The sequence below is a fragment of the Arachis ipaensis genome, chromosome B6 (genome assembly GCF_059453495.1).
Source record: "Arachis ipaensis isolate K30076 ecotype BB chromosome B6, ASM5945349v1, whole genome shotgun sequence".
Lineage (NCBI taxonomy): Eukaryota > Viridiplantae > Streptophyta > Magnoliopsida > Fabales > Fabaceae > Arachis > Arachis ipaensis.
In genome coordinates this window covers 81,529,629-81,549,070 of record NC_142441.1, presented here as the reverse complement: position 1 = coordinate 81,549,070, position 19,442 = coordinate 81,529,629, and the positions used below count along the sequence as shown (strand labels likewise).

Below are 19,442 nucleotides of genomic sequence, written 5' to 3'. Positions count from 1 at the left end.
CAAAACCACAAACCTTACAACCACAACCAACAAAACAATTCCTCATACCAAAACTCCAACCAAAGATCATACCAAGCCACACAAAACACTTACCCCCAATCATCATATCACGGCCAAAATAATCAACATACCCAACCTAATCCGAACCAACAATTTCAAGATCAATTAAACCGGATGGAAGGAATGCTTGCAACCATGAGCCAAGACATAATTGAATTGAAGGCTTTTAAGGAAGAAGTAAATTCTAACTTGCAAAACCAAGGAGCTGCCATCCAGAAGCTAGAAAATCAAATTTTGTATTTGACTAAGCAAGCCCCTGGGACAAGCAGTTCTCATGCTGCCAAGGCTATTGCAAGGGAGGAATGTAAGGCCATAACACTCAGAAGTGGAAAGAATCTAAAGGAGATTTCAAGGGAAACCACAGAGGATGAAGCAAAGGAAAATGTGAAAGACAAAGAACAAGGACAATCTGTTACACCGTTTGCAACAAAAGAAAAAGAAAAAGAGGTCTTGAAGCCTTATACACCTAAAGCACCTTATCCTCAACGTTTGATGAAAAGTGAAAAGGATGGCCAATTCTCCAGGTTCTTGGAGATTTTCAAGAAGCTTCAAATCAACATTCCCTTTGCTGAGGCAATAGAGCAAATGCCACTCTATGCAAAATTCTTAAAAGAATTAATGACCAAGAAGAGAAGCTGGAGAAATGAGGAAACTGTGTTGTTAACTGAAGAATGCAGTGCCATCATTCAGCACAAATTGCCTCAGAAATTGAAGGACCCAGGCAGTTTCCAAATCCCCTGTATTATAGGAGAAGTCATGGTGGAGAAGGCCTTGTGTGATTTAGGGGCCAGCATCAATTTGATGTCGCTAACAATGATGAGAAGAATGAAGATTGAAGAAGCCAAACCAACAAGAATGGCCCTCCAATTGGCAGATCGAACTTTTAAATTCCCTCATGGGATAGTTGAGGATTTGTTGGTGAAAGTGGGAGAATTTATATTTCCTGCTGATTTTGTGGTGTTAGATATGGAGGAAGAAGCCAAAGCTTCAATAATTCTGGGAAGACCCTTCCTAGCTACTGCTGGAGCCATCATAGATGTACAAAAGGGTGAACTCACCCTTAGACTCCATGATGAGAAATTGGTGTTTAATGTATTCAAGGCAATGAGCTATCCATCAGAATCACTAAGGGAATGCATGAGGGTTGATGTAGTGGACATTGCAGTACAAGAAACTTTTGAGGAAACAATAAAGGAAGTGGCAGAGGAGGAGTTCACCAAGGATATTGAAGTTAGTGATATCAAGGATGATGACACAACTATGCTAAGCAGGCCAGAGAAAGTGAAAGAAGAAAAGGAAGCACCAAAACCTGAGCTCAAAGCATTGCCCCCTAATCTCAAGTATGCATACTTGGGTAGTGATGAGAGTCACCCTGTTATCATTAGCTCGGCCTTGAGCCAAGAACAAGAAGAAGAATTGATCAAGGTGCTGCAAACTCATCAAGATGCCATTGGATGGACCCTAGCTGATTTGAAGGGGATAAGTTCATCCATATGCATGCATAAAATCTTGTTAGAAGAAGATGCTAGACCCTCCATTCAAGCTCAAAGAAGATTGAATCCCGTCATGAAAGAAGTGGTACAAAAGGAAGTGAGGAAGTTATGGCAGGCAGGGGTAATCTACCCCATTTCTGATAGCCCATGGGTTAGTCCCATCCATGTAGTGCCCAAGAAAGGTGGCATAACTGTGGTTCCAAATGAGAAGAACGAACTCATACCCACAAGAACCGTTACTGGATGGAGGATGTGCATAGACTACAGGAAACTTAATGAAGCCACCAGAAAAGATCATTTCCCACTCCCATTCATGGATCAGATGCTTGAAAGGCTTGCCGGACATGCTTACTATTGCTTCTTGGATGGATATTCGGGCTACAACCAAATAGTAGTTGATCCTAGTGATCAAGAGAAAACATCATTTGTTTGTCCATATGGAGTTTTTGCTTATAGACGCATGCCCTTTGGGTTGTGCAATGCACCTGCCACTTTCCAAAGACGCATGCTGTCCATCTTTTCGGACATGATTGAAAAATTTATTGAGGTCTTCATGGACGATTTTTCTGTGTTTGGGGATTCTTTTCCCAGCTGCCTACACCACCTTGCCTTGGTGCTTAAGAGGTGCCAAGAGACTAACCTAGTATTAAACTGGGAAAAGTGTCATTTCATGGTCACAGAAGGAATAGTCCTTGGCCACAAAATCTCTAATAGAGGCATGGAGGTGGACAGAGCTAAGGTGGAAATCATTGAAAAACTACCTCCACCTAGTAATGTCAAGGCAGTTAGAAGCTTTTTGGGACACGCTGGTTTTTACAGAAGGTTTATTAGAGACTTTTCTAAAATAGCAAAACCTTTGAGTAACTTGCTCGTCTCTGATACACCCTTTGTATTTGATAAAAATTGCATGCTAGCCTATGATCTTTTGAAGCAAAAACTTTCCTCTGCACCTATCATTGCCCCACCTGATTGGAACTTACCTTTTGAACTGATGTGTGATGCATCAGACCTTGCTATTGGGGCCGTGTTAGGACAAAGGAAAAACAATTTGGTGCATGTGATTTATTATGCCAGTAAAGTCTTGAATGCTAACCAAAAGAATTACACAACCACTGAAAAAGAACTCTTGGCAATAGTCTTTGCATTTGACAAATTTAGATCTTATCTCATTGGATCTAAAGTCATTGTCTTCACTGATCATTCAGCTTTAAAATATTTACTTGCTAAACAAGAATCTAAACCAAGACTTATTAGATGGGTTCTTTTGTTGCAGGAATTTGACATTGAAATCAAAGACAAGAAGGGTGTAGAAAACAAGGTGGCAGATCATTTATCAAGGATACCATGTGAAGAAGGAAGCACACAAAGCACACATGTAAATGAGTGCTTTCCTGATGAACAACTCATGGTAATTCACAAAGCACCCTGGTTTGCAGACATAGCAAATTTCAAGGCCACTGGGAGTTTACCTTTGGAATTTAACAAACATCAAAGGAAGAAATTGGTAAATGATGCCAAATACTTCATCTGGGACGAACCATACTTGTTCAAAAAATGTTCCGATGGCATACTCAGAAGATGCATATCCAAGGAAGAAGGAAGGGAAGTTTTATGGGACTGCCATGGCTCCACTTATGGAGGGCACTTTGCAGGAGAAAGAACAGCAGCTAAGGTGTTGCAGTGTGGTTTTTATTGGCCCACTATCTTCAAAGATGCAAAAGAATTAGTGAAGCACTGCCATGAATGCCAGAAAGCTGGGAACTTGCCAAGAAGAAATGAAATGCCACAACAATTCATTCTGGAACTTGAATTGTTTGATGTGTGGGGGATAGATTTCATGGGACCATTTCCCTCCTCATACTCAAACAATTACATTCTTGTGGCAGTAGACTATGTCTCCAAATGGGTTGAAGCAATAGCAACTCCAACCAATGATAATAAGGTAGTCATGAACTTCCTCAGAAAACACATTTTTTGCCGTTTTGGGGTTCCAAGAGCAATCATCAGTGATGGAGGAAGCCACTTCTGCAACAAACCATTAGAGGCATTGCTTCTAAAATATGGAGTCAAACACAGGGTAGCCACACCATACCATCCACAGACAAGTGGGCAAGCCGAAATATCTAACAGAGAACTCAAAAGAATCCTGGAAAAGACTGTGGGAACTTCAAGGAATGACTGGTCGATTAAGCTAGATGATGCTCTTTGGGCATATAGGACAGCTTTCAAAACACCAATTGGAATGTCGCCTTACCAACTAGTATATGGAAAAGCTTGTCATCTGCCACTGGAGTTGGAGCACAAGGCATACTGGGCCTTGAAACTTCTGAACTTGGATAACAAAGCCGCTGGAGAAAGAAGGATGTTGCAAATTCAAGAGTTGGAAGAATTCAGAGCGGAAGCTTATGAGAATGCCAAAATTTACAAAGAAAGAGCAAAGAAGAAGCATGACAGCAACATAGCCCCAAGGAAATTTGAAGAAGGGCAAAAAGTATTGCTCTACAATTCTAGGCTGAAGCTATTTCCAGGGAAGCTAAAATCAAGGTGGTCTGGACCATTCCTTGTCACCAAGGTCTCCAATTATGGACAAGTAGAAATCATGGAAGAAAAGTCACAACGAACCTTCATTGTTAACGGTCAAAGACTCAAACATTACTTGGGAGATGTGGAGGAGAAGGACAAAGTTAAATATCACCTCAACTGAGGAAGCTGACCGTCAAGCTAATGACGTTAAAGAAGCGCTTGTTGGGAGGCAACCCAACCTGAGGTAATACCTTGTTGCTGTTTCTTTTATTTGTTTCAATAAAAAGGGTAAAGTAGTTTCTGTGCATTGCAAAGAATTAAGTTTGGTGTTTCACACCAAACAATGAATTCATGGATCCATAAGTCAAAGGGGAATGTGTGACTCTAAGTTTGGTGTTCCACCATAAAGATCAACTGAACACAACAACCTTTGAATTATGTGAAAGGAACAACTATTCTAAGCAGTCACAGAAATGCTTAAAACCCTTAGTAGCAACATCATTCCAAGATAACTCAAGGATTCAAAGAACACAGAGAAGTAAGTGGGAGACTAAGTTTGGTGTTCACACACCAACTTAAGAATCCGATGCTTACCCACACATAGTTGAGCTAACCACTTAAGTGCTTGAGGAGCAAGCAACTTCATTACTCTTTGCAGGAAAGGATACAAGAACCTTAAAGCATGAAGCAACATTTAGGAAGAAGAAGGAGAAATCAAAGTGTTTCCTGTCAACAAAGAGAAAACAAGGAATTTCACAAGGTGGTATTATTCCTTGATAATTCTTTAAAAAGGCCAAACAAAAGCATGCGTGTTCTGGTTTAAACTGTAAATGTTGAATCTTTTTGGAATGTGTAGTTTGTTTTAGTATGTCTGTTTGTTAATTGCTTTGAATAAAGTGAATGCCTAGATGTTTGGATATAACTTCACCTTCTTAAACAAGTGCGTGCCATGCTTGTTCTGTTTCAAAAATAAAAGAAAAGTTTGAACAAAAGTAACTTGGCTAAATTAGTGACAAATCAAGTAGAATTAAGTGGTGGTATGCATGCTTGATTGTTTAGTCACATCACAAAAATTAGAGTGTAGAATTATCATTTTTTATGTAGAAGTAAAAATTGTCTATGGATCTTGATGAATAAATGTCTTTGGCCATGAAAAAGAAAGAAAAAGGAGAAGAAAAAGCCACGGAAAAAGGCAACCAAAAAGCAAAAAAAATTGAGAAAATAAGCTAGGCACCAATGGTTTGAACTTCTGAGACAAATGCCTGTGGTGTTTTTGTATTAAGGATATGCTTGGATGAATAGGTTCTGAGGAGTGTTTCAACACTTGGTAACTTGGGTTAACTAACCCGGGATTATCAACCAAAAGTCCATTATCAAGAGCAACCTAAACACAAAACATTTAGTCACACAAAGAGGTGCTGGGCACCAATGTCTCAAGAAGAAATGTGAACTAAAATGCCTAAGGTGGATATGTGTAGTGCACTGATAAGAAAAAGAAAATGCCAAAGGCTTGTGCAACACATGACACTAAGCAAACAAGGAGCAAAAGAAGCTCCAAGAAAAAGAAAAGAAAAACAAAAGAAAAGTGCCAAAGACATAAGAATAACAGGAGGCCATAGCAATTTTTGATGGATGCAATGAAAAAGTGATAATCCTACCTGATAAGTATGAAAAAGTGATGCTGCAACTTTCTGCATAGAACCCTTCTGATGAACTTCAAATGCTTGCTAATATAGCCAATGTAATTACTTTCTGTTCATACTTTCTTCTCAAATAACTCAGGACTTGCTTAGGGACAAGCAAGTATTAAGTTTGGTGTTGTGATGCCAAGGCATCATAGGCTAGTTTCACTAGCATTTTTCTGTTAGTTTTAGTTGTTTTATGCATTTTCTTGAGCTTAAAGTGACCAAAAATGGTAAATGTAGAACAAAGTAATGAACCATCCCAAACAATATGATTTTGATGCAAATTCCATGAGTTTTAGTTATATTACTTAAATGCTATGAATGAAAGATTTCTCATGGAATTTTGCAAGACTTTGATGCAATTGTTTGGATGATTTCAGGGAAGAAGAGGCTAAGCAAGGAAGCAACAAAATCAATAAAGGAAGCTTGAATATCACATGTGGAGTTTAAGTTCCAGTTTAAGCCTAAACTGGAGCTTAAACGCCAAAATCATGAAGGATAAGTAATGCTGGGATTGAAGTTTAACCTCCAGTTTGACCTCAAACTGGAGGTTAAACGCCAGAATGAAAAGCCTCACTTAAGGAGCACTCCACGTTTAACCTCCAGTTTGACCTCAAACTGGAGGTTAAACGCCAGAATGAGTATGCCACCCAGGGAGGAGTTCCACGTTTAACCTCCAGTTTGACCTCAAACTGGAGGTTAAACGCCAGAACCAGGAAGAGTACCAGGGGCCATTCCACGTTTAAGCTCCAGTTTGACTCAAACTGGAGCTTAAACGTGTTCGATAGTTTCTCCACTCCAGGGTTGCTCTCTCCAAGCTTCCACGTTTAAGCTCCAGTTTGACTCAAACTGGAGCTTAAACGTGTTCGACGTTTTCTTTCACTCCAGGGTTGCTCTCTCCACCTCCACGTTTAACCTCCAGTTTGACCCCAAACTGGAGGTTAAACGTGTTCGACACCTCCAGGGCCACCATTCCAAGCTTCCACGTTTAACCTCCAGTTTGACCTCAAACTGGAGGTTAAACGTGTTCGACCTCCAGTATGCCTCCACCCCTTTCCACGTTTAACCTCCAGTTTGACCTCAAACTGGAGGTTAAACGTGTTCGACCTCCAGGATGCCTCATTCCCTTTCCACGTTTAACCTCCAGTTTAACCTTAAACTGGAGGTTAAACGTGTTCGACTACATTACTCTCCAGGGCTACCTTCTTCCATTTCCACGTTTAAGCTTCAGTTTAACCTTAACTAAAGCTTAAACGTGCCTCTACAAATGGCCTCACTGGAAGTGTCTGGCGTTTAAGTTGCAGTTTAAGCTTAAACTACAACTTAAACGCCACTCTTGAAAAGGGTTTCTGGGCCAAAAATATTGTGATTTAAGTTAGTCTTTGAGCACAATTATTAACTTAAACTTACTTTGGTATGAAACCCAATTGAATATCATGGTTTATGGGATTGGGCCTGAAGGATTGATGAGTTTGAAATCTCAATTTATTGAGTCATGTGTCATTATTTGATTATCACTAAGTTGGCTCAATAAATGTTACAGGACTTGGATCAACAACCTCATCAAGATTATGGATCATAAACCCAAGGCAAAAGAAAAGCAAGGAGAGGCCTCAAAGCCCAAGAAGCACAACTGAAGCTCAATATAGAAAGTGTATAAATAGGATAGAAGTTAAGTTAGAGGGGACTTTTACTTTCACTTTTAGCTAGTTTCCTTTTCTTTGTAATTGAATTCAGAGCTATGATTCACTAAACCCCCTTTCATTGGGTTAGGGAGCTCTATTGTAATTCAATGAATCAATAATAGTTTATCTTCTTCTTCAATCTTTTCTCTTGAAATTTGTTAGAAAGCTTCTCGATCTAATTCCATTGAGTAGTTGTCTTGGGAAAGAGACTACTCATATTTGGAATCCTTCGGAGCCTTGGGAAAGGAATGGAGGATTCATGCTAGAGAAGCTTTCTCACAGTGGATTGGATTGGGGTTTGGATGGATATTGTGACATGTAATCCTACCAAATTGTGGTTCATGAAATTGTGTGGTATAATCAGTGATCAAGCATCATCTCTTCTTATGAACATTTAAACCAAGGGATTGGGAATTTGTTTGTTTTTAGAGAGCATTGGTGAGCCAAGGAATTGGGATCCAATCATATAAGATTGCCAAGCAAAATTTAATGAATGCATTGGTTGAGGAAGAGATTTACATGTTTTGATTCGGAGATTTCAATATCTCCTAAACCCAATGAATTCCCCATTTCTGATTTCCACTTTCTCTTTACATTCTGCAATTCAATTCTTGCAATCATCCCCATTCCCTTTTAATTTCAGCAATTTACATTCTGCTCTTTAATTCATGCAATTTAAGATTCAGCCATTTAATTTTCTTGTCATTTACTTTTCCCGCCAATTTTACATTCCGCAATTATCATCTCAATTCTTGATTCCGCTCAACTAGAACACACTTCTAATCCGAATTGCTCACTCAACCAATCCTTGTGGGATTCGACCTCACTCTATTGTGAGTTTTTACTTGACGACGATAACCGGTGCACTTGCCGGAAGGAATTTTGCCGATCGTGCAATTTCCTAAATCGTAGCATAACTAGTTTATGTGCATCAAGTTTATGGCGCCGTTGCCGGGGATTGGTTTTCGATTGACAATTCTCAAATTGGAAGCTAACTAGATTGAGCAATTTTCTCTTGCTTTGTTAATTCTGTTTTAGCTACTTGTTGAATTTTAATTTCTGCACTTGGTTACATGCTTTCTTTCTTTATGCCTTTAAATTCATGCAACTAACTCACTGACTCACTAACTGTTTGATTTAATTCCTCAATTGATCTAACCATACCCTTCCATTAACCAAGAGTATTTTACTTGTTTGTGTTTGAGCTGTGTTCTTGTATGACAGGTAGGAGAGGAGAGACATCAACTCCTCCATATACCGAACCGGAAAGGACCCTTCATAGACTTAGAAGGGAAGCAAGAGGGAAGAGAGTAGTGGGAGAAGAGGAATCTGAAGGAGAATCTGAGGACAATTTTGAGGAAGCTCTAGATCTCAACATGGATAGAGAAGTTCACAACCATGAGAGAGCTGATGGAAACAATGCCATTCCTGAGAGGAGGGTTCTTAGTTCATACATAAACCCAACCTCTGGGAATTGTGGTAGTAGCATCCAGAAACCACCCATTCAGGCCAACAATTTTGAGCTCAAGCCACAGCTAATATCATTGGTGGAAAATCATTGTTCCTTTGGAGGAAGTGCTAATGAAGACCCAAACCAACATCTCACAAAGTTCCTGAGAATTTGTGACACTGTGAAGTCCAATGGAGTCCAGGAAGATGCCTATAAACTGTTCTTGTTCCCATTTTCACTTAGGGACAAGGCAGCTAAGTGGCTGGAATCATTCCCAAGGGGGAGTCTAACCACATGGGATGAGGTGGAAGGCAAGTTTCTGGCACGTTTCTACCCTCCACAAAAGGTCAATAGGCTTCGATCTGAGGTCCAGACTTTTAGACAACAAGATGGTGAAACTCTCTACGAGGCATGGGAGAGATTCAAGGACTTGACAAGGAAATGCCCACCAAACATGTTCCATGATTGGGTGCAATTGCACATCTTCTATGATGGGCTCTCTTATGAATCAAGGAAGGCTGTAGACCATTCATCAGGAGGTTCATTGAACAAGAAAAAGACCGTGGAAGAAGCCATTGAAGTGATCGAGACAGTGGCTGAGAATGAGTACTACTATGCATCAGAAAGGCACAACACTAAGGGAGTCATGGAGCTGAACCATGTGGATACAATTCTAGCCCAAAACAAGGTGTTTGCCAAGCAACTAGCAGAGCTTACCAGGCAATTAGAAACAAAGCAAGTGGCTGCAATACACACACAAGATCAAGAGGAAGAAGGCATTGAAGGAGGTGATTGGGAAGAGGCCAATTATGTGGGAAACCAACAAAGGCAATCATATGATCCACACTCCAACACTTACAACCCAGGCTGGAGAAACCACCCAAACTTTGGGTGGGGAAACCAACAAACCCAACCACAAAACCACAAACCTTACAACCACAACCAACAAAACAATTCCTCATACCAAAACTCCAACCAAAGATCATACCAAGCCACACAAAACACTTACCCCCAATCATCATATCACGGCCAAAATAATCAACATACCCAACCTAATCCGAACCAACAATTTCAAGATCAATTAAACCGGATGGAAGGAATGCTTGCAACCATGAGCCAAGACATAATTGAATTGAAGGCTTTTAAGGAAGAAGTAAATTCTAACTTGCAAAACCAAGGAGCTGCCATCCAGAAGCTAGAAAATCAAATTTTGTATTTGACTAAGCAAGCCCCTGGGACAAGCAGTTCTCATGCTGCCAAGGCTATTGCAAGGGAGGAATGTAAGGCCATAACACTCAGAAGTGGAAAGAATCTAAAGGAGATTTCAAGGGAAACCACAGAGGATGAAGCAAAGGAAAATGTGAAAGACAAAGAACAAGGACAATCTGTTACACCGTTTGCAACAAAAGAAAAAGAAAAAGAGGTCTTGAAGCCTTATACACCTAAAGCACCTTATCCTCAACGTTTGATGAAAAGTGAAAAGGATGGCCAATTCTCCAGGTTCTTGGAGATTTTCAAGAAGCTTCAAATCAACATTCCCTTTGCTGAGGCAATAGAGCAAATGCCACTCTATGCAAAATTCTTAAAAGAATTAATGACCAAGAAGAGAAGCTGGAGAAATGAGGAAACTGTGTTGTTAACTGAAGAATGCAGTGCCATCATTCAGCACAAATTGCCTCAGAAATTGAAGGACCCAGGCAGTTTCCAAATCCCCTGTATTATAGGAGAAGTCATGGTGGAGAAGGCCTTGTGTGATTTAGGGGCCAGCATCAATTTGATGTCGCTAACAATGATGAGAAGAATGAAGATTGAAGAAGCCAAACCAACAAGAATGGCCCTCCAATTGGCAGATCGAACTTTTAAATTCCCTCATGGGATAGTTGAGGATTTGTTGGTGAAAGTGGGAGAATTTATATTTCCTGCTGATTTTGTGGTGTTAGATATGGAGGAAGAAGCCAAAGCTTCAATAATTCTGGGAAGACCCTTCCTAGCTACTGCTGGAGCCATCATAGATGTACAAAAGGGTGAACTCACCCTTAGACTCCATGATGAGAAATTGGTGTTTAATGTATTCAAGGCAATGAGCTATCCATCAGAATCACTAAGGGAATGCATGAGGGTTGATGTAGTGGACATTGCAGTACAAGAAACTTTTGAGGAAACAATAAAGGAAGTGGCAGAGGAGGAGTTCACCAAGGATATTGAAGTTAGTGATATCAAGGATGATGACACAACTATGCTAAGCAGGCCAGAGAAAGTGAAAGAAGAAAAGGAAGCACCAAAACCTGAGCTCAAAGCATTGCCCCCTAATCTCAAGTATGCATACTTGGGTAGTGATGAGAGTCACCCTGTTATCATTAGCTCGGCCTTGAGCCAAGAACAAGAAGAAGAATTGATCAAGGTGCTGCAAACTCATCAAGATGCCATTGGATGGACCCTAGCTGATTTGAAGGGGATAAGTTCATCCATATGCATGCATAAAATCTTGTTAGAAGAAGATGCTAGACCCTCCATTCAAGCTCAAAGAAGATTGAATCCCGTCATGAAAGAAGTGGTACAAAAGGAAGTGAGGAAGTTATGGCAGGCAGGGGTAATCTACCCCATTTCTGATAGCCCATGGGTTAGTCCCATCCATGTAGTGCCCAAGAAAGGTGGCATAACTGTGGTTCCAAATGAGAAGAACGAACTCATACCCACAAGAACCGTTACTGGATGGAGGATGTGCATAGACTACAGGAAACTTAATGAAGCCACCAGAAAAGATCATTTCCCACTCCCATTCATGGATCAGATGCTTGAAAGGCTTGCCGGACATGCTTACTATTGCTTCTTGGATGGATATTCGGGCTACAACCAAATAGTAGTTGATCCTAGTGATCAAGAGAAAACATCATTTGTTTGTCCATATGGAGTTTTTGCTTATAGACGCATGCCCTTTGGGTTGTGCAATGCACCTGCCACTTTCCAAAGACGCATGCTGTCCATCTTTTCGGACATGATTGAAAAATTTATTGAGGTCTTCATGGACGATTTTTCTGTGTTTGGGGATTCTTTTCCCAGCTGCCTACACCACCTTGCCTTGGTGCTTAAGAGGTGCCAAGAGACTAACCTAGTATTAAACTGGGAAAAGTGTCATTTCATGGTCACAGAAGGAATAGTCCTTGGCCACAAAATCTCTAATAGAGGCATGGAGGTGGACAGAGCTAAGGTGGAAATCATTGAAAAACTACCTCCACCTAGTAATGTCAAGGCAGTTAGAAGCTTTTTGGGACACGCTGGTTTTTACAGAAGGTTTATTAGAGACTTTTCTAAAATAGCAAAACCTTTGAGTAACTTGCTCGTCTCTGATACACCCTTTGTATTTGATAAAAATTGCATGCTAGCCTATGATCTTTTGAAGCAAAAACTTTCCTCTGCACCTATCATTGCCCCACCTGATTGGAACTTACCTTTTGAACTGATGTGTGATGCATCAGACCTTGCTATTGGGGCCGTGTTAGGACAAAGGAAAAACAATTTGGTGCATGTGATTTATTATGCCAGTAAAGTCTTGAATGCTAACCAAAAGAATTACACAACCACTGAAAAAGAACTCTTGGCAATAGTCTTTGCATTTGACAAATTTAGATCTTATCTCATTGGATCTAAAGTCATTGTCTTCACTGATCATTCAGCTTTAAAATATTTACTTGCTAAACAAGAATCTAAACCAAGACTTATTAGATGGGTTCTTTTGTTGCAGGAATTTGACATTGAAATCAAAGACAAGAAGGGTGTAGAAAACAAGGTGGCAGATCATTTATCAAGGATACCATGTGAAGAAGGAAGCACACAAAGCACACATGTAAATGAGTGCTTTCCTGATGAACAACTCATGGTAATTCACAAAGCACCCTGGTTTGCAGACATAGCAAATTTCAAGGCCACTGGGAGTTTACCTTTGGAATTTAACAAACATCAAAGGAAGAAATTGGTAAATGATGCCAAATACTTCATCTGGGACGAACCATACTTGTTCAAAAAATGTTCCGATGGCATACTCAGAAGATGCATATCCAAGGAAGAAGGAAGGGAAGTTTTATGGGACTGCCATGGCTCCACTTATGGAGGGCACTTTGCAGGAGAAAGAACAGCAGCTAAGGTGTTGCAGTGTGGTTTTTATTGGCCCACTATCTTCAAAGATGCAAAAGAATTAGTGAAGCACTGCCATGAATGCCAGAAAGCTGGGAACTTGCCAAGAAGAAATGAAATGCCACAACAATTCATTCTGGAACTTGAATTGTTTGATGTGTGGGGGATAGATTTCATGGGACCATTTCCCTCCTCATACTCAAACAATTACATTCTTGTGGCAGTAGACTATGTCTCCAAATGGGTTGAAGCAATAGCAACTCCAACCAATGATAATAAGGTAGTCATGAACTTCCTCAGAAAACACATTTTTTGCCGTTTTGGGGTTCCAAGAGCAATCATCAGTGATGGAGGAAGCCACTTCTGCAACAAACCATTAGAGGCATTGCTTCTAAAATATGGAGTCAAACACAGGGTAGCCACACCATACCATCCACAGACAAGTGGGCAAGCCGAAATATCTAACAGAGAACTCAAAAGAATCCTGGAAAAGACTGTGGGAACTTCAAGGAAGGACTGGTCGATTAAGCTAGATGATGCTCTTTGGGCATATAGGACAGCTTTCAAAACACCAATTGGAATGTCGCCTTACCAACTAGTATATGGAAAAGCTTGTCATCTGCCACTGGAGTTGGAGCACAAGGCATACTGGGCCTTGAAACTTCTGAACTTGGATAACAAAGCCGCTGGAGAAAGAAGGATGTTGCAAATTCAAGAGTTGGAAGAATTCAGAGCGGAAGCTTATGAGAATGCCAAAATTTACAAAGAAAGAGCAAAGAAGAAGCATGACAGCAACATAGCCCCAAGGAAATTTGAAGAAGGGCAAAAAGTATTGCTCTACAATTCTAGGCTGAAGCTATTTCCAGGGAAGCTAAAATCAAGGTGGTCTGGACCATTCCTTGTCACCAAGGTCTCCAATTATGGACAAGTAGAAATCATGGAAGAAAAGTCACAACGAACCTTCATTGTTAACGGTCAAAGACTCAAACATTACTTGGGAGATGTGGAGGAGAAGGACAAAGTTAAATATCACCTCAACTGAGGAAGCTGACCGTCAAGCTAATGACGTTAAAGAAGCGCTTGTTGGGAGGCAACCCAACCTGAGGTAATACCTTGTTGCTGTTTCTTTTATTTGTTTCAATAAAAAGGGTAAAGTAGTTTCTGTGCATTGCAAAGAATTAAGTTTGGTGTTTCACACCAAACAATGAATTCATGGATCCATAAGTCAAAGGGGAATGTGTGACTCTAAGTTTGGTGTTCCACCATAAAGATCAACTGAACACAACAACCTTTGAATTATGTGAAAGGAACAACTATTCTAAGCAGTCACAGAAATGCTTAAAACCCTTAGTAGCAACATCATTCCAAGATAACTCAAGGATTCAAAGAACACAGAGAAGTAAGTGGGAGACTAAGTTTGGTGTTCACACACCAACTTAAGAATCCGATGCTTACCCACACATAGTTGAGCTAACCACTTAAGTGCTTGAGGAGCAAGCAACTTCATTACTCTTTGCAGGAAAGGATACAAGAACCTTAAAGCATGAAGCAACATTTAGGAAGAAGAAGGAGAAATCAAAGTGTTTCCTGTCAACAAAGAGAAAACAAGGAATTTCACAAGGTGGTATTATTCCTTGATAATTCTTTAAAAAGGCCAAACAAAAGCATGCGTGTTCTGGTTTAAACTGTAAATGTTGAATCTTTTTGGAATGTGTAGTTTGTTTTAGTATGTCTGTTTGTTAATTGCTTTGAATAAAGTGAATGCCTAGATGTTTGGATATAACTTCACCTTCTTAAACAAGTGCGTGCCATGCTTGTTCTGTTTCAAAAATAAAAGAAAAGTTTGAACAAAAGTAACTTGGCTAAATTAGTGACAAATCAAGTAGAATTAAGTGGTGGTATGCATGCTTGATTGTTTAGTCACATCACAAAAATTAGAGTGTAGAATTATCATTTTTTATGTAGAAGTAAAAATTGTCTATGGATCTTGATGAATAAATGTCTTTGGCCATGAAAAAGAAAGAAAAAGGAGAAGAAAAAGCCACGGAAAAAGGCAACCAAAAAGCAAAAAAAATTGAGAAAATAAGCTAGGCACCAATGGTTTGAACTTCTGAGACAAATGCCTGTGGTGTTTTTGTATTAAGGATATGCTTGGATGAATAGGTTCTGAGGAGTGTTTCAACACTTGGTAACTTGGGTTAACTAACCCGGGATTATCAACCAAAAGTCCATTATCAAGAGCAACCTAAACACAAAACATTTAGTCACACAAAGAGGTGCTGGGCACCAATGTCTCAAGAAGAAATGTGAACTAAAATGCCTAAGGTGGATATGTGTAGTGCACTGATAAGAAAAAGAAAATGCCAAAGGCTTGTGCAACACATGACACTAAGCAAACAAGGAGCAAAAGAAGCTCCAAGAAAAAGAAAAGAAAAACAAAAGAAAAGTGCGAAAGACATAAGAATAACAGGAGGCCATAGCAATTTTTGATGGATGCAATGAAAAAGTGATAATCCTACCTGATAAGTATGAAAAAGTGATGCTGCAACTTTCTGCATAGAACCCTTCTGATGAACTTCAAATGCTTGCTAATATAGCCAATGTAATTACTTTCTGTTCATACTTTCTTCTCAAATAACTCAGGACTTGCTTAGGGACAAGCAAGTATTAAGTTTGGTGTTGTGATGCCAAGGCATCATAGGCTAGTTTCACTAGCATTTTTCTGTTAGTTTTAGTTGTTTTATGCATTTTCTTGAGCTTAAAGTGACCAAAAATGGTAAATGTAGAACAAAGTAATGAACCATCCCAAACAATATGATTTTGATGCAAATTCCATGAGTTTTAGTTATATTACTTAAATGCTATGAATGAAAGATTTCTCATGGAATTTTGCAAGACTTTGATGCAATTGTTTGGATGATTTCAGGGAAGAAGAGGCTAAGCAAGGAAGCAACAAAATCAATAAAGGAAGCTTGAATATCACATGTGGAGTTTAAGTTCCAGTTTAAGCCTAAACTGGAGCTTAAACGCCAAAATCATGAAGGATAAGTAATGCTGGGATTGAAGTTTAACCTCCAGTTTGACCTCAAACTGGAGGTTAAACGCCAGAATGAAAAGCCTCACTTAAGGAGCACTCCACGTTTAACCTCCAGTTTGACCTCAAACTGGAGGTTAAACGCCAGAATGAGTATGCCACCCAGGGAGGAGTTCCACGTTTAACCTCCAGTTTGACCTCAAACTGGAGGTTAAACGCCAGAACCAGGAAGAGTACCAGGGGCCATTCCACGTTTAAGCTCCAGTTTGACTCAAACTGGAGCTTAAACGTGTTCGATAGTTTCTCCACTCCAGGGTTGCTCTCTCCAAGCTTCCACGTTTAAGCTCCAGTTTGACTCAAACTGGAGCTTAAACGTGTTCGACGTTTTCTTTCACTCCAGGGTTGCTCTCTCCACCTCCACGTTTAACCTCCAGTTTGACCCCAAACTGGAGGTTAAACGTGTTCGACACCTCCAGGGCCACCATTCCAAGCTTCCACGTTTAACCTCCAGTTTGACCTCAAACTGGAGGTTAAACGTGTTCGACCTCCAGTATGCCTCCACCCCTTTCCACGTTTAACCTCCAGTTTGACCTCAAACTGGAGGTTAAACGTGTTCGACCTCCAGGATGCCTCATTCCCTTTCCACGTTTAACCTCCAGTTTAACCTTAAACTGGAGGTTAAACGTGTTCGACTACATTACTCTCCAGGGCTACCTTCTTCCATTTCCACGTTTAAGCTTCAGTTTAACCTTAACTAAAGCTTAAACGTGCCTCTACAAATGGCCTCACTGGAAGTGTCTGGCGTTTAAGTTGCAGTTTAAGCTTAAACTACAACTTAAACGCCACTCTTGAAAAGGGTTTCTGGGCCAAAAATATTGTGATTTAAGTTAGTCTTTGAGCACAATTATTAACTTAAACTTACTTTGGTATGAAACCCAATTGAATATCATGGTTTATGGGATTGGGCCTGAAGGATTGATGAGTTTGAAATCTCAATTTATTGAGTCATGTGTCATTATTTGATTATCACTAAGTTGGCTCAATAAATGTTACAGGACTTGGATCAACAACCTCATCAAGATTATGGATCATAAACCCAAGGCAAAAGAAAAGCAAGGAGAGGCCTCAAAGCCCAAGAAGCACAACTGAAGCTCAATATAGAAAGTGTATAAATAGGATAGAAGTTAAGTTAGAGGGGACTTTTACTTTCACTTTTAGCTAGTTTCCTTTTCTTTGTAATTGAATTCAGAGCTATGATTCACTAAACCCCCTTTCATTGGGTTAGGGAGCTCTATTGTAATTCAATGAATCAATAATAGTTTATCTTCTTCTTCAATCTTTTCTCTTGAAATTTGTTAGAAAGCTTCTCGATCTAATTCCATTGAGTAGTTGTCTTGGGAAAGAGACTACTCATATTTGGAATCCTTCGGAGCCTTGGGAAAGGAATGGAGGATTCATGCTAGAGAAGCTTTCTCACAGTGGATTGGATTGGGGTTTGGATGGATATTGTGACATGTAATCCTACCAAATTGTGGTTCATGAAATTGTGTGGTATAATCAGTGATCAAGCATCATCTCTTCTTATGAACATTTAAACCAAGGGATTGGGAATTTGTTTGTTTTTAGAGAGCATTGGTGAGCCAAGGAATTGGGATCCAATCATATAAGATTGCCAAGCAAAATTTAATGAATGCATTGGTTGAGGAAGAGATTTACATGTTTTGATTCGGAGATTTCAATATCTCCTAAACCCAATGAATTCCCCATTTCTGATTTCCACTTTCTCTTTACATTCTGCAATTCAATTCTTGCAATCATCCCCATTCCCTTTTAATTTCAGCAATTTACATTCTGCTCTTTAATTCATGCAATTTAAGATTCAGCCATTTAATTTTCTTGTCATTTACTTTTCCCGCCAATTTTACATTCCGCAATTATCATCTCAATTCTTGATTCCGCTCAACTAGAACACACTTCTAATCCGAATTGCTCACTCAACCAATCCTTGTGGGATTCGACCTCACTCTATTGTGAGTTTTTACTTGACGACGATAACCGGTGCACTTGCCGGAAGGAATTTTGCCGATCGTGCAATTTCCTAAATCGTAGCATAACTAGTTTATGTGCATCAAGTTTATGGCGCCGTTGCCGGGGATTGGTTTTCGATTGACAATTCTCAAATTGGAAGCTAACTAGATTGAGCAATTTTCTCTTGCTTTGTTAATTCTGTTTTAGCTACTTGTTGAATTTTAATTTCTGCACTTGGTTACATGCTTTCTTTCTTTATGCCTTTAAATTCATGCAACTAACTCACTGACTCACTAACTGTTTGATTTAATTCCTCAATTGATCTAACCATACCCTTCCATTAACCAAGAGTATTTTACTTGTTTGTGTTTGAGCTGTGTTCTTGTATGACAGGTAGGAGAGGAGAGACATCAACTCCTCCATATACCGAACCGGAAAGGACCCTTCATAGACTTAGAAGGGAAGCAAGAGGGAAGAGAGTAGTGGGAGAAGAGGAATCTGAAGGAGAATCTGAGGACAATTTTGAGGAAGCTCTAGATCTCAACATGGATAGAGAAGTTCACAACCATGAGAGAGCTGATGGAAACAATGCCATTCCTGAGAGGAGGGTTCTTAGTTCATACATAAACCCAACCTCTGGGAATTGTGGTAGTAGCATCCAGAAACCACCCATTCAGGCCAACAATTTTGAGCTCAAGCCACAGCTAATATCATTGGTGGAAAATCATTGTTCCTTTGGAGGAAGTGCTAATGAAGACCCAAACCAACATCTCACAAAGTTCCTGAGAATTTGTGACACTGTGAAGTCCAATGGAGTCCAGGAAGATGCCTATAAACTGCTCTTGTTCCCATTTTCACTTAGGGACAAGGCAGCTAAGTGGCTGGAATCATTCCCAAGGGGGAGTCTAACCACATGGGATGAGGTGGAAGGCAAGTTTCTGGCACGTTTCTACCCTCCACAAAAGGTCAATAGGCTTCGATCTGAGGTCCAGACTTTTAGACAACAAGATGGTGAAACTCTCTACGAGGCATGGGAGAGATTCAAGGACTTGACAAGGAAATGCCCACCAAACATGTTCCATGATTGGGTGCAATTGCACATCTTCTATGATGGGCTCTCTTATGAATCAAGGAAGGCTGTAGACCATTCATCAGGAGGTTCATTGAACAAGAAAAAGACCGTGGAAGAAGCCATTGAAGTGATCGAGACAGTGGCTGAGAATGAGTACTACTATGCATCAGAAAGGCACAACACTAAGGGAGTCATGGAGCTGAACCATGTGGATACAATTCTAGCCCAAAACAAGGTGTTTGCCAAGCAACTAGCAGAGCTTACCAGGCAATTAGAAACAA

The 19,442-nt window shown here is 40.0% G+C and overlaps 2 non-coding genes across 2 annotated transcripts; both read right to left on the bottom strand.

Moving 5' to 3' along the window:
- Positions 1-9,248: 9,248 nt before the first annotated feature.
- LOC148561514 (small nucleolar RNA R71) lies at positions 9,249-9,352 on the bottom strand. The gene has a single exon (XR_015886592.1). It is a non-coding gene; the product is annotated as a small nucleolar RNA R71 (small nucleolar RNA).
- A 9,708-nt stretch (positions 9,353-19,060) lies between these two features.
- LOC148561513 (small nucleolar RNA R71) lies at positions 19,061-19,164 on the bottom strand. Its single transcript, XR_015886591.1, has one exon. It is a non-coding gene; the product is annotated as a small nucleolar RNA R71 (small nucleolar RNA).
- Between the last annotated feature and the right edge of the window lie 278 nt (positions 19,165-19,442).